Here is a 13,610-nt window from a genome sequence, read left to right on the forward strand (position 1 = left end):
GAGAGAAGTTAGAAGACAATGTATGGTAGACCGTGAAATTCAACCGAAGCAGTGCCACAAGGAATTGTTCGAAGTGAATAAAAAACGCAGAAACGAAAGTAACAACAATTCACGTGTTTATTATAAGAAACTTCAATTTTACATTAGATTCACGTTGTTTAGCAGCAATTATTTGCCACTTTTACCAAACTTTACAGTGACATTTTTACAATTTTTGAACGTAAATGTATGCCGCTCGGAATTTTCTTCTTTTTTGTTTGTCAAATTTTGCGACAAAGCAATGGTTTGCGCTGTTTCATTCTCGTCCAGCGAAAACGTTTCATCGAAAACATGACTCTCTTTGTTGCCACACACTTTGCCACCGGCATCATGAATTACACCGACAGAGCTGGCGTTTGTACCGACATCGGAAGAACTGCTGTTCTCGTTTGCTGCATCTTCCTCAAACAAGTTTTCGTCTTGATCAACCGAACCATTAGCGTCACCGTCTTGATCAACCGAACCATTAGCGTCACCGCTGTCAGAACTTGTACCCGGTTGCATGTTGCTTTCGGTAAGCAGTTTTCTCACCTTGCTGTTGGGAGAATCATTCTCATCTCCATACACAGAATCACCTTGCATGTTCAACGCCCTTGTCATCGTCGTAGACATCTTTCGCTTATGTCCCAGTGAGTCTTGAACATATCCTGCAATTGAATGTGAAACATTACTGTTGACGAAAAAACAAATTTAGGTCGGAAAATTACTTTCAGCGACTCTATCTGATTGCCAGTAAAAGAATCGTTTTAATTCATCCGTTGATAATCCAGCATTCGCCGCTACGGTCGATGCAGTTCGACGGAAGCTATGCCCCGTGTATATTTTCGGGTTTGCAAGCTTCAAATAAGCGGCAATTTTTTGTGCCATCATTGCGATTGTATTTTTCCCGATCGGCTGTCCACAGCACTTCTCAGCTCGTTGCAAAATGAAGAATCGGTTTGTTGCGCACGGGTTCGGACGCAGAGCAATGTAACGGCGAAGGATGTCAATTTGTACTTTGCTTGTGACGGGGAAAATTTTCGCGACGTAAGTTTTGGTTTCCGGTATACGCACCACAATTTCTCGTCCTGTGTCAACGACATTTTCGAATAATGCATGTATGATTTCATCACCCCGACAGCCTCCAGACAAACCGAACGCAGCAACAGCCTGAATTTTTGTTTTGTTAAGTAGACGCAAGTTACAAATAACCTCAAATTTACCTTAATAGCCAAATAAACACATTCCGGGGCTTCCAACAAGAATTTGCCAATATCCTCGGTTTCGAAGACGGCTGCTTTTTTGGTCTCATATCCATGCATCTTAGCCTTCAAAAATGATCCCAATCGTTGATAAGTCGCAATATTGACATTGTGATTGCACAAAACGGTTTTCTTTATCATCGAGTACATAGACCAGAGTGTTGTCGGTTTGTATCGTTGAGAAGCGCTTTCAAAATATGCCAGGAACACTTCTTCAGCCAAGGATTCTGTTTTTTGTTCCGTACGCCATTGTAGAAATTTTTTGTATGCGTCCATGTACCGATTCATTGACTTTCCTGGCAATAATTGTCCCATTGCGGCCTTACTTCCTTCTAAAATGCTCTCTGGCAGCAATATCGCATTATTTTCCATGTTTTAGCCGGTTTTAATTCACTGAATTACTTTAAATTCAAATATAAAACACAATTTTCCGGATGCACGTTTTTTGCGTAAAAGTTCAATCGAGATCTCTACAAAAGCAATGATAACTCGATCAACGCAAAGAAATTCCTGATATTTTATTCATTATACGCTCCAATACAATCACAAACTATGTTCACATTCAAAATCAGCTTGAATGCGGCTGTGTGCAATGTGATTAATAAAATAACAAATGCTGGTGTGTGAGATTTCTTGATATGAATGGCTGTGTTATGTATGAACCATTTTAGAATCTGCATGAATGTACGAATTGATTTTTTATTTAATATCTAATGCCAAAGATAAGGTTTTCGTGATTTTCGATGGAAGGCGAATGTAAAAGCCATTAAATGACTCGTGTCGAAAATTTTTTTTTTAAAATTCTCGGTGTATGTGTGAGCCTCGAGGGTATTGTAACATTCGAATGCGATTGTGAACCTCGGTAAACCTCGGTTCACAAACTCGCATTCTCATGTTACAATACCCTCTCAGCTCACACATACACCTCGAATTTTAAAAAATCGTTTTTCGACCCTCGTGATTTAAATAACTATTTTTTTTGGCTAAGGAACATTATTTACAGCAACTTTTTTTCTTCCTTCCTTTGCCCTAATGAAAATGAATGAAATACAACAATATTCGAAATTTTTATGGTGCGGGAGGTCGGGGCGATCGGCACCACAAACTGTCTCACAACGACGCAGAATTTCACGAGCGACACGTAGACACCAATGACGGGTGTACTGGGGACATTTTTCGGTGCGATAATGGTCGAAAAGTGGATATGGTCATTTTACGTCACTTAAACATTTTTTGCTAAAAAACTGGACGATTTTTTTTCTTCATATTTTCGCGTATTTGTCGACTCGAACAGCCCGATCGATTGATATATGACTCGAGAAGATCTGCGCGGCAATTTTCTAGAAAAGTGAGAAAAATTGTTTTTTCACTTTTGGTCGAACAGTTGCTTTTTTCAACTTACAGTCAGTACGTAGGTCGGTGCACGTTGAGATTGGTCTGTTTAATACCTATGCAACGATACCAAACACGATATGGTTGCGCTGCGACTTTGGGGGAAAACACTTCGGACGTAAAATGGAAATTTAGGGTAGCGAACACTTCGGCACTTGCTGTGCGGACCCGGTTGAGTGTGGTATCGGAAATCTTTGTCTATCCGATAGAGCAGGTCCTGAGCTTTCATTAGAGACCTCACACGATGTGGTCGTGATGTTTTCGGCCAAGTTTCCACTCTTCAAATGTGCCACTTCGAAGCTACTCCAAAGCACAGTGAAGCAAAAATATTTTTACTTGCCGTTTGGCCATTTCGGATGGCATTTTCTTGTGCTATAGTGCACATGAACGGGTGGACCAAACCCTTTCGGACGCATATAGAATTTCCATGGGTGTGGTGGTGGAGGAGGCCCGGTGGTGGTGGGTGCAACCAACACTAACTACGACACTTGCTTCGTATTCACTACTGACAATCTCACCGCCGGAGGCCCATGGGTGTGGTGGTGGAACCACCACTAACTACGACACTTGCTTCGTATTCACTACTGACAATCTCACCGCAGGAGGCCCAGACGTGAGGTGGTGGAACCTCTACTAACTACGACACTTTCGCTATTAAGAATGTGATCGCCGGAGACCCGGAGGTGGGGGTGGGGGGAGGTCCGGTGGTGGTGGTGGGGGGAGGCCCGGTGGTGGTGGGTGTAACCACCACTAACTACGACACTTGCTTCGTATTCACTAGCGAAGCGAACACTTCGGCACTTGCTGTGCGGACCCGGTTGAGTGTGGTATCGGAAATCTTTGTCTATCCGATAGAGCAGGTCCTGAGCTTTCATTAGAGACCTCACACGATGTGGTCGTGATGTTTTCGGCCAAGTTTCCACTCTTCAAATGTGCCACTTCGAAGCTACTCCAAAGCACAGTGAAGCAAAAATATTTTTACTTGCCGTTTGGCCATTTCGGATGGCATTTTCTTGTGCTATAGTGCATATGAACGGGTGGACCAAACCCTTTCGGACGCATATAGAATTTCCATGGGTGTGGTGGTGGAACCCCCACTAACTACGACACTTGCTTCGTATTCACTACTGACAATCTTACCGCCGGAGGCCCAGGGATGTGGTAGTCGAACCACCACTAACTACGACACTTGCTTCGTATTCACTACTGACAATCTTACCGCCGGAGGCCCAGGGTTGTGGGGGTCGAGCCCCCACTAACCACTACACTTGCTTTGTATTCACTACTGACAATCTCACCGCCGGAGGCTTAGGGATGGTGGTGGGGGTAGGCCCGGTGGTGGTGGGGAGAGGTCCGGGGGTTGGGGGGCGGCCCGGGGGTGGGAGTGGACCCCCACTAACTACGACACTTGCTTCGTATTCACTACTGACAATCTTACCGCAGGAGGCCCAGACGCGAGGTGGTGGAACCTCCACTAACTACCACACTTTCGCTATTAAGAATGTGATCGCCGGAGACCCGGAGGTGGGGGTGTGGGGAGGTCCGGTGGTGGTGGTGGGCGGAGGCCCGGTGGTGGTGGGTGTAACCACCACTAACTACGACACTTGCTTCGTATTCACTACTGACAATCTCACCGCAGGAGGCCCAGACGTGAGGTGGTGGAACCTTCACTAACTACGACACTTTCGCTATTAAGAATGTGATCGCCGGAGACCCGGTGGTGGTGGTGGGGGGAGGCCCGGTGGTGGTGGGTGTAACCACCACTAACTACGACACTTGCTTCGTATTCACTAGCGAAGCGAACACTTCGGCACTTGCTGTGCGGACCCGGTTGAGTGTGGTATCGGAAATCTTTGTCTATCCGATAGAGCAGGTCCTGAGCTTTCATTAGAGACCTCACACGATGTGGTCGTGATGTTTTCGGCCAAGTTTCCACTCTTCAAATGTGCCACTTCGAAGCTACTTCAAAGCACAGTGAAGCAAAAATATTTTTACTTGCCGTTTGGCCATTTCGGATGGCATTTTCTTGTGCTATAGTGCATATGAACGGGTGGACCAAACCCTTTCGGACGCATATAGAATTTCCATGGGTGTGGTGGTGGAACCCCCACTAACTACGACACTTGCTTCGTATTCACTACTGATAATCTTACCGCCGGAGCCCCATGGGTGTAGTGGTGGAACCCCCACTACCTACGATACTTGCTTCGTATTCACTACTGACAATCTCACCGCTGCATGCCCAGGGGTGAGGTGGTGGAACCCCCACTAACTACGACACTTTCGCTATTAAGAATGTGATCAGCGGAGGCCCGGGGGTGGGGGTGGGGGGAGGTCCGGGGGTATTCACTACTGACAATCTTACCGCCGGAGGCCCAGGGATGTGGTAGTCGAACCACCACTAACTACGACACTTGCTTCGTATTCACTACTGACAATCTCACCGCCTGAGGTCCATGGGTGTGTTGGTGGAACCCCCACTAACTACGATACTTGCTTCGTATTCACTACTGACAATCTCACCGCCGCAGGCCCAGGGGTGAGGTGGTGGAACCCCCACTAACTACGACACTTTCGCTATTAAGAATGTGATCACCGGAGGCCCGGGGGTGGGGATGGGGGGAGGTCCGGTGGTGGTGGTGGTGGAGGTCCGGTGGTGGTGGGTGTAACCACCACTAACTACGACACTTGCTTCGTATTCACTACTGACAATCTCACCGCCGGAGGCCCATGGGTGTGGTGGTGGAAGCCCCACTAACTACGACACTTGCTTCGTATTCACTACTGACAATCTTACCGCCGGAGGCCCAGTGATGTGGTAGTCGAACCACCACTAACTACGACACTTGCTTCGTATTCACTACTGACAATCTCACCGCCTGAGGTCCATGGGTGTGTTGGTGGAACCCCCACTAACTACGATACTTGCTTCGTATTCACTACTGACAATCTCACCGCCGGAGGCCCAGTAGTGGGGGTGGGGGGAGGCCCGGTGGTGGTGGTGGAACCACCACTAACTACGACACTTGCTTCGTATTCACTACTGACAATCTCACCGCAGGAGGCCCAGACGTGAGGTGGTGGAACCTCCACTAACTACGACACTTTCGCTATTAAGAATGTGATCGCCGGAGACCCGGAGGTGGTGGTGGGGGAGGTCCGGTGGTGGTGGGTGTAACCACCACTAAATACGACACTTGCTTCGTATTCACTACTGACAATCTCACCGCCGCAGGCCCAGAATGAGATCGCCGGAGGCCCGGTGGTGGTGGTGGGTGGAGGCCCGGTGGTGATGGTGGGGGAGGTCCGGTGGTGGTGGTGGGGGAGGTCCGGTGGTGGTGGGTGTAACCACCACTAACTACGACACTTGCTTCGTATTCACTACTGACAATCTCACCACAGGAGGCCCAGACGTGAGGTGGTGGAACCTCCACTAACTACGACACTTTCGCTATTAAGAATGTGATCGCCGGAGACCCGGAGGTGGGGGTGGGGGGAGGTCCGGTGGTGGTGGGTGTAACCACCACTAACTACGACACTTGCTTCGTATTCACTACTGACAATCTCACCGCAGGAGGCCCAGACGTGAGGTGGTGGAACCTCCACTAACTACGACACTTTCGCTATTAAGAATGTGATCGCCGGAGGCCCGGTGGTGGTGGTGGGGGGAGGCCCGGTGGTGATGGTGGGGGGAGGTCCGGAGGTGGGGGTGGGGGGAGGTCCGGTGGTGGTGGTAACCACCACTAACTACGACACTTGCTTCGTATTCACTACTGACAATCTCACCGCCGGAGGCCCATGGGTGTGGTGGTGGAACCACCACTAACTACGACACTTGCTTCGTATTCAGTACTGACAATCTCACCGCAGGAGGCCCAGACGTGAGGTGGTGGAACCTCCACTAACTACGACACTTTCGCTATTAAGAATGTGATCGCCGGAGGCCCGGTGGTGGTGGTGGGGGGAGGCCCGGTGGGGGGAGGCCCGGTGGTGATGGTGGGGGGAGGTCCGGAGGTGGGGGTGGGGGGAGGTCCGGTGGTGGTGGTAACCACCACTAACTACGACACTTGCTTCGTATTCACTACTGACAATCTCACCGCCGGAGGCCCATGGGTGTGGTGGTGGAACCACCACTAACTACGACACTTGCTTCGTATTCAGTACTGACAATCTCACCGCAGGAGGCCCAGACGTGAGGTGGTGGAACCTCCACTAACTACGACACTTTCGCTATTAAGAATGTGATCGCCGGAGACCCGGAGGTGGGGGTGGGGGGAGGTCCGGTGGTGGTGGTAACCACCACTAACTACGATACTTGCTTCGTATTCACTACTGACAATCTCACCGCCACAGGCCCAGGGGTGTGGTGGTGGAACCACCACTAACTACGACACTTGCTTCGTATTCAGTACTGACAATCTCACCGCAGGAGGCCCAGACGTGAGGTGGTGGAACCTCCACTAACTACGACACTTTCGCTATTAAGAATGTGATCGCCGGAGGCCCGGTGGTGGTGGTGGGGGGAGGCCCGGTGGGGGGAGGCCCGGTGGTGATGGTGGGGGGAGGTCCGGAGGTGGGGGTGGGGGGAGGTCCGGTGGTGGTGGTAACCACCACTAACTACGACACTTGCTTCGTATTCACTACTGACAATCTCACCGCCGGAGGCCCATGGGTGTGGTGGTGGAACCACCACTAACTACGACACTTGCTTCGTATTCAGTACTGACAATCTCACCGCAGGAGGCCCAGACGTGAGGTGGTGGAACCTCCACTAACTACGACACTTTCGCTATTAAGAATGTGATCGCCGGAGACCCGGAGGTGGGGGTGGGGGGAGGTCCGGTGGTGGTGGTAACCACCACTAACTACGACACTTGCTTCGTATTCACTACTGACAATCTCACCGCCGGAGGCCCATGGGTGTGGTGGTGGAACCACCACTAACTACGACACTTGCTTCGTATTCAGTACTGACAATCTCACCGCAGGAGGGCCAGACGTGAGGTGGTGGAACCTCCACTAACTACGACACTTTCGCTATTAAGAATGTGATCGCCGGAGGCCCGGTGGTGGTGGTGGGGGGAGGCCCGGTGGGGGGAGGCCCGGTGGTGATGGTGGGGGGAGGTCCGGAGGTGGGGGTGGGGGGAGGTCCGGTGGTGGTGGTAACCACCACTAACTACGACACTTGCTTCGTATTCACTATTGACAATCTCACCGCCGGAGGCCCATGGGTGTGGTGGTGGAACCACCACTAACTACGACACTTGCTTCGTATTCAGTACTGACAATCTCACCGCAGGAGGCCCAGACGTGAGGTGGTGGAACCTCCACTAACTACGACACTTTCGCTATTAAGAATGTGATCGCCGGAGGCCCGGTGGTGGTGGTGGGGGGAGGCCCGGTGGGGGGAGGCCCGGTGGTGATGGTGGGGGGAGGTCCGGAGGTGGGGGTGGGGGGAGGTCCGGTGGTGGTGGTAACCACCACTAACTACGACACTTGCTTCGTATTCACTACTGACAATCTCACCGCCGGAGGCCCATGGGTGTGGTGGTGGAACCACCACTAACTACGACACTTGCTTCGTATTCAGTACTGACAATCTCACCGCAGGAGGCCCAGACGTGAGGTGGTGGAACCTCCACTAACTACGACACTTTCGCTATTAAGAATGTGATCGCCGGAGACCCGGAGGTGGGGGTGGGGGGAGGTCCGGTGGTGGTGGTAACCACCACTAACTACGATACTTGCTTCGTATTCACTACTGACAATCTCACCGCCACAGGCCCAGGGGTGAGGTGGTGGAACCCCCACTAACTACGACACTTTCGCTATTAAGAATGTGATCACCGGAGGCCCGGGGGTGGCGGAAGGTCCGGTGGTGGTGGTGGGGGGAGGCCCGGTGGTGGTGGGTGTAACCACCACTAACTACGACACTTGCTTCGTATTCACTACTGACAATCTCACCGCCGGAGGCCCATGGGTGTGGTGGTGGAACCCCCACTAACTACGACACTTGCTTCGTATTCACTACTGACAATCTCACCGCAGGAGGCCCAGACGTGAGGTGGTGGAACCTCCACTAACTACGACACTTTCGCTATTAAGAATGTGATCGCCGGAGACCCGGAGGTGGGGGTGGGGGGAGGTACAGTGGAGGTGGTGGGTGGAGGCCCGGTGGTGGTGGGTGTAACCACCACTAACTACGACACTTGCTTCGTATTCACTACTGACAATCTCACCGCCGGAGGCCCATGGGTGTGGTGGTGGAACCCCCACTAACTACGACACTTGCTTCGTATTCACTACTGACAATCTCACCGCCGGAGGCCCATGGGTGTGGTGGTGGAACCCCCACTAACTACGACACTTGCTTCGTATTCACTACTGACAATCTCACCGCCGGAGGCCCAGACGTGAGGTGGTGGAACCCCCACTAACTACGACACTTTCGCTATTAAGAATGTGATCACCGTAGGTCCAGGGGTGGGGGTGGGGGGAGGCCCGGGGGTGTGGTGGTGTAACCCCCACTAACTACGACACTTGCTTCGTATTCACTACTGACAATCTTATCACCTGATGCCCATGGGTGTGGTGGTTGAACCCCCACTAACTACGACACTTGCTTCGTATTCACTACTGACAATCTTACCGCCGGAAGCCCAGTGATGTGGGAGTCGAACCCCCACTAACTACGACACTTGCTTCGTATTCACTACTGACAATCTTACCGCCGGAGGCCCAGTAGTGTGGGGGTCGAGCCCCCACTAATCACGACACTTGCTTCGTATCCACTACTGACAATCTTACCGCCGGAGGCCCAGTGGTGTGGGGGTCGAGCCCCTAACCACGACACTTGCTTCGTATTCACTACTGACAATCTCACCGCCGGAGGCCCAGTAGTGGGGGTGGGGGGAGGCCCGGTGGTGGAACCCCCACTAACTACGACACTTGCTTCGTATTCACTACTGACAATCTTACCGCCGGATGCCCAGGGATGTGGTAGTCGAACCACCACTAACTACGACACTTGCTTCGTATTCACTACTGACAATCTTACCGCCGGAGGCCCAGGGGTGTGGGGGTCGAGCCCCCACTAACCACTACACTTGCTTTGTATTCACTACTGACAATCTCACCGCCGGAGGCTTAGGGGTGGTGGTGGAGGGAGGCCCGGTGGTGGTGGGGAGATGTCCGGGGGTTGGGGGGCGGCCCGGGGGTGGGAGTGGATCCCCACTAACTACGACACTTGCTTCGTATTCACTACTGACAATCTGACCGCCGGAGACCCAGGGGTGTGGGAGTGGAACCCCCACTAACTACGACACTTGCTTCGTATTCACTACTGACAATCTACGACACTACTGATCTATTCAATAAATGTAAAAGTTCACAAAATTCAGATAATTTAAACGCTTTTTGTAGACATGTGTTCGCATTTGGTATACACATTATTCAGTAACAGTCGCGATTGATACGTACATTTTTTTGCATAAAAAAAAATTGAACGACCTCACAGGATATTCCTTTCAACAAAATCTAACGTAGAGTCTAATAGGACGACCTCATAGGATTTTCCCTTTTACAAAATGTAGGTGAGACAATTGAACGATCACGAGATTTTCCTTTTACAAAGTACTGCCGAAAATTTTAGCTTAGATACTTTTATTCCCTTTACTTACCACAGTTTCTCGCGCATAAGCGTAATCGAGCTATGATGCAATGTGATTTCAAATGGACTGTATTTGTGGATTAAATAACGTTGAAAACAGAAAAAATTTAAATTTATTTCATTTAGTTCATTTAGTTCACGATCACATCGGATTTTCATTTTACAAAATTTGATGTAAGTGCTAACAGGACGACCTCATAGGCTAATCCCTTTTACGAAATTTGAATGGTAAAAGAACGACCTCATAGCTATTTCCTTTCACAGAAATGTGACGTTGACTCTAATTCAACGATCTCACAGGCTATTCATTTTACAAAAATTAACGCGATACTAATACAACGACCTCATAGCATATCCTCTTTAGCAAAATTTTTTTTGACCTCAAAGCATTTTTTACTTTCTTTGTTTCGAAAGTAGTTTCTCACAATTGACTGAATAGTGTTAGAGGGCACACTGCAGGCTGTGAAAATAAAGCGGTGGTTTAGGGGGTCGCACATAGCGTTGTGTTGGTGTGGTTATATGTGGACGTGTGTATATATGGGTGTGTGAATATGTTGGTGTGTGTATAGGTAAGTGTGTGTATAGGTGGGTGTGTGTATAGGTGAGTGTATATATGTGGGTGTGTGTACATGTGGGTGGGTGTATATGTGGGTGTTTGAATATGTAAGTGTTTGAATATGTGGGTGTCGGTATATGTGGGTATTTGTATGTGGGTTTTGTGTGGGCGTTTTTCTATAAATTACACATATCTAGCAAAGCACCAACCACAAACAACACATCAATCTCAAATAAAATCTAGACCTCTTTGATGCAGCGTTAGCTGCTTAACATAATTGTATATCAAATAGTGTGTGTAATAGGTAAAAAACTAGTTGAAATCTTGAATACATGTTAAAATTAATCCTAAATTTGTACCTGTAGATGACACAAATTCCACCCATGTTTACTCTTATGTACGTCGTGTATAGAGGTGTGCGCCGCCGAGTTTTTAGCCGGCGGCGCGGCTTAGCCGAGTTAATGAAGACGCCGCCGCTGATACAAAAATTTCAGCCAGCCGCCGACCGCCGCCGATGCTTTTCGTTGGCTTGAAAAATTTGAATATTAAATTTCATTAAATGTTAGAATTATCAGCTGCACAGTCGATTAACAGATTTTAATTATTTAAAAAGCTATCACTCCCAAGACATTTCTGATTTTCTTAATAAGAGACTGCTTTTTACGTATACCTATCGGAGGTTTCATACTATGAAATTCATAGAGTACCTATGCTTTGTTCCGAAAGGGCTCTCACTTATAGAGCTTCTGAGCGATGGTCTTCCTAAAAACAATTGTTGACTATGGAAGGCAGAGGGATTCTTTTGAAAAACAAGCTACCGAAATCGGACGCATTTTCTAGTGGAATTTTGTATATATGTACCTAGAAAGGACTTCGACCCTAGAAACCAAAACCACTTTCAAAAAAATTCTTTGAAGCTTGTGTGGCTAGCGGGAGGTCATAAAAAAACCGAAAACTTGCACTTTTCTCACAAAATTTTCTCCAGTTACACGAGCCGTACAGGGTCGTGCGGGGTGTCATTAGAAACCTCGAGAAACTTCTGTAAGAACAGTGTAAGTTCTCAGTCATTTTCGTTTGAAAACTTCAACTACACATATTTCAGTGTGGATGAATTTTAAACCCAATAAGTCTCGATTCGGCCCAATAGTACATGTTCGTGTAGCGTACTGGAGAAATTTTTGTAAGAAAAGTTTATCTAGGGACCAAGAACTATCGATCCATATAACTGCGATAAAAATACTTCCGATTTCGGCACACGGACTTTCAGAAAAATCACTCTCAATGCGTTTTTGCAAATGAGAATGTGAGTCTTTATAAGTAACTGATGGGAGGATATTCAGGTTCGACGAAAAAACAGAAAATGCAAAATTACATAATTCACTCGTAGTCAGTAATGAATAAAAAAAAGAAAATTTAAATTTTCTATAAAATGAATCGGCGCGCTGCGGCTGAGCCGAGCCGCCGATAAAAACCTGTTATGGCTGGCCGCCGCCGGAACCACTACACTCGACTAGCCGCCGCCGAGAATTTTCGCACGGCGCACACCTCTAGTCGTGTATATAGGGCACAATACACACACACCGTATGCGATAAAATACTTTAAGTTTCTGCAAGATAATTTGTTTATCTTCGATGGGGATTATAACCCTTCCAATCGACGATAAACAAATTTCCCCAAGGAATTAACACAATAGTTATTGCCAAAATATTCATTTTAATGCGACGTAATGAAGTTAGTTGCAGTAAGTTCGTACATATGTCTGTCATAAGCTTCGCCAAAAATTCCACCTTACTCTGCGATCAACATTTATAATCAGCATAATGCATTCAACAACTTTTTCAAACTTCGTTCGCAAAATACGATGTCCGACAAAAAGTGTCAATTTCCCCGAATACCCAATTTCGATCAACGAAAAAAAAACTTATTTGAATACACCAAACTATTTCACACTTCACGTGTGAAAATTACTTCTTATCTACTTTTGTTTTAAATCCCAAAAAGTGATCATTTATTTGATATTGTCATTAGCATTCAAAATTCGACAAAGGTGTAAATAAAAAAAAATATCGCCCAACGTGGGGCTCGAACCCACGACCCTGAGATTAAGAGTCTCATGCTCTACCGACTGAGCTAGCCGGGCTTATACCTATAACAGATTATGTGCAATTTTATTTCGCACACCAACACATTTCTAAAATAAAGGACTTCTGTCATGCGCACAAATACTGAAAAGAGTTTTAGACTCATTCGTGTCTAATATTAGTTATGGTTGTCCTTTTTGTTAATTTAGACAATAAATTTGATGAAATCTGATCGATGAAATCTAAATCCAAAAGTCCGATTTGGATACATTTACCTTGTTGAGAAACGTTGCGGGTATCATTTTATACGAAATTTCTCCAAATGAATTTCAAATTACTTACCTTGGAAGAGGTTCGAGAATAGGAAATTAAAGAATTGTTTTTGCTAGTTTGTTGTATTGCTGGTCGTGGAATTAATTGTTAAGTGAAACTATGTTTATTGTAATTTCATTGTTTAGCCATGAATATGACTGGTCACACGGTCGAATGCACGGGACAATAAATTACTTTTGATAAGCAAGAGTTTCATTCGGTCTGGAATACAAGCTACACAATCAACAAGAAATTAAAGAATTGTTGGTGTTCGAATAAAAAAAACTGTATCCATCATGGTGAATTAGGATGTGTTTAA

At 47.6% G+C, this 13,610-nt stretch overlaps 1 non-coding gene across 1 annotated transcript; it reads right to left on the bottom strand.

Annotated features, from left to right (window-relative positions):
* Positions 1–12,965: 12,965 nt before the first annotated feature.
* Trnak-cuu lies at positions 12,966–13,038 on the bottom strand. Its single transcript has one exon. It is a non-coding gene; the product is annotated as a tRNA-Lys (tRNA).
* Between the last annotated feature and the right edge of the window lie 572 nt (positions 13,039–13,610).

The sequence above is a fragment of the Bradysia coprophila genome, assembly GCF_014529535.1.
Source record: "Bradysia coprophila strain Holo2 chromosome X unlocalized genomic scaffold, BU_Bcop_v1 contig_26, whole genome shotgun sequence".
Taxonomy (NCBI): Eukaryota; Metazoa; Arthropoda; class Insecta; order Diptera; family Sciaridae; genus Bradysia; species Bradysia coprophila.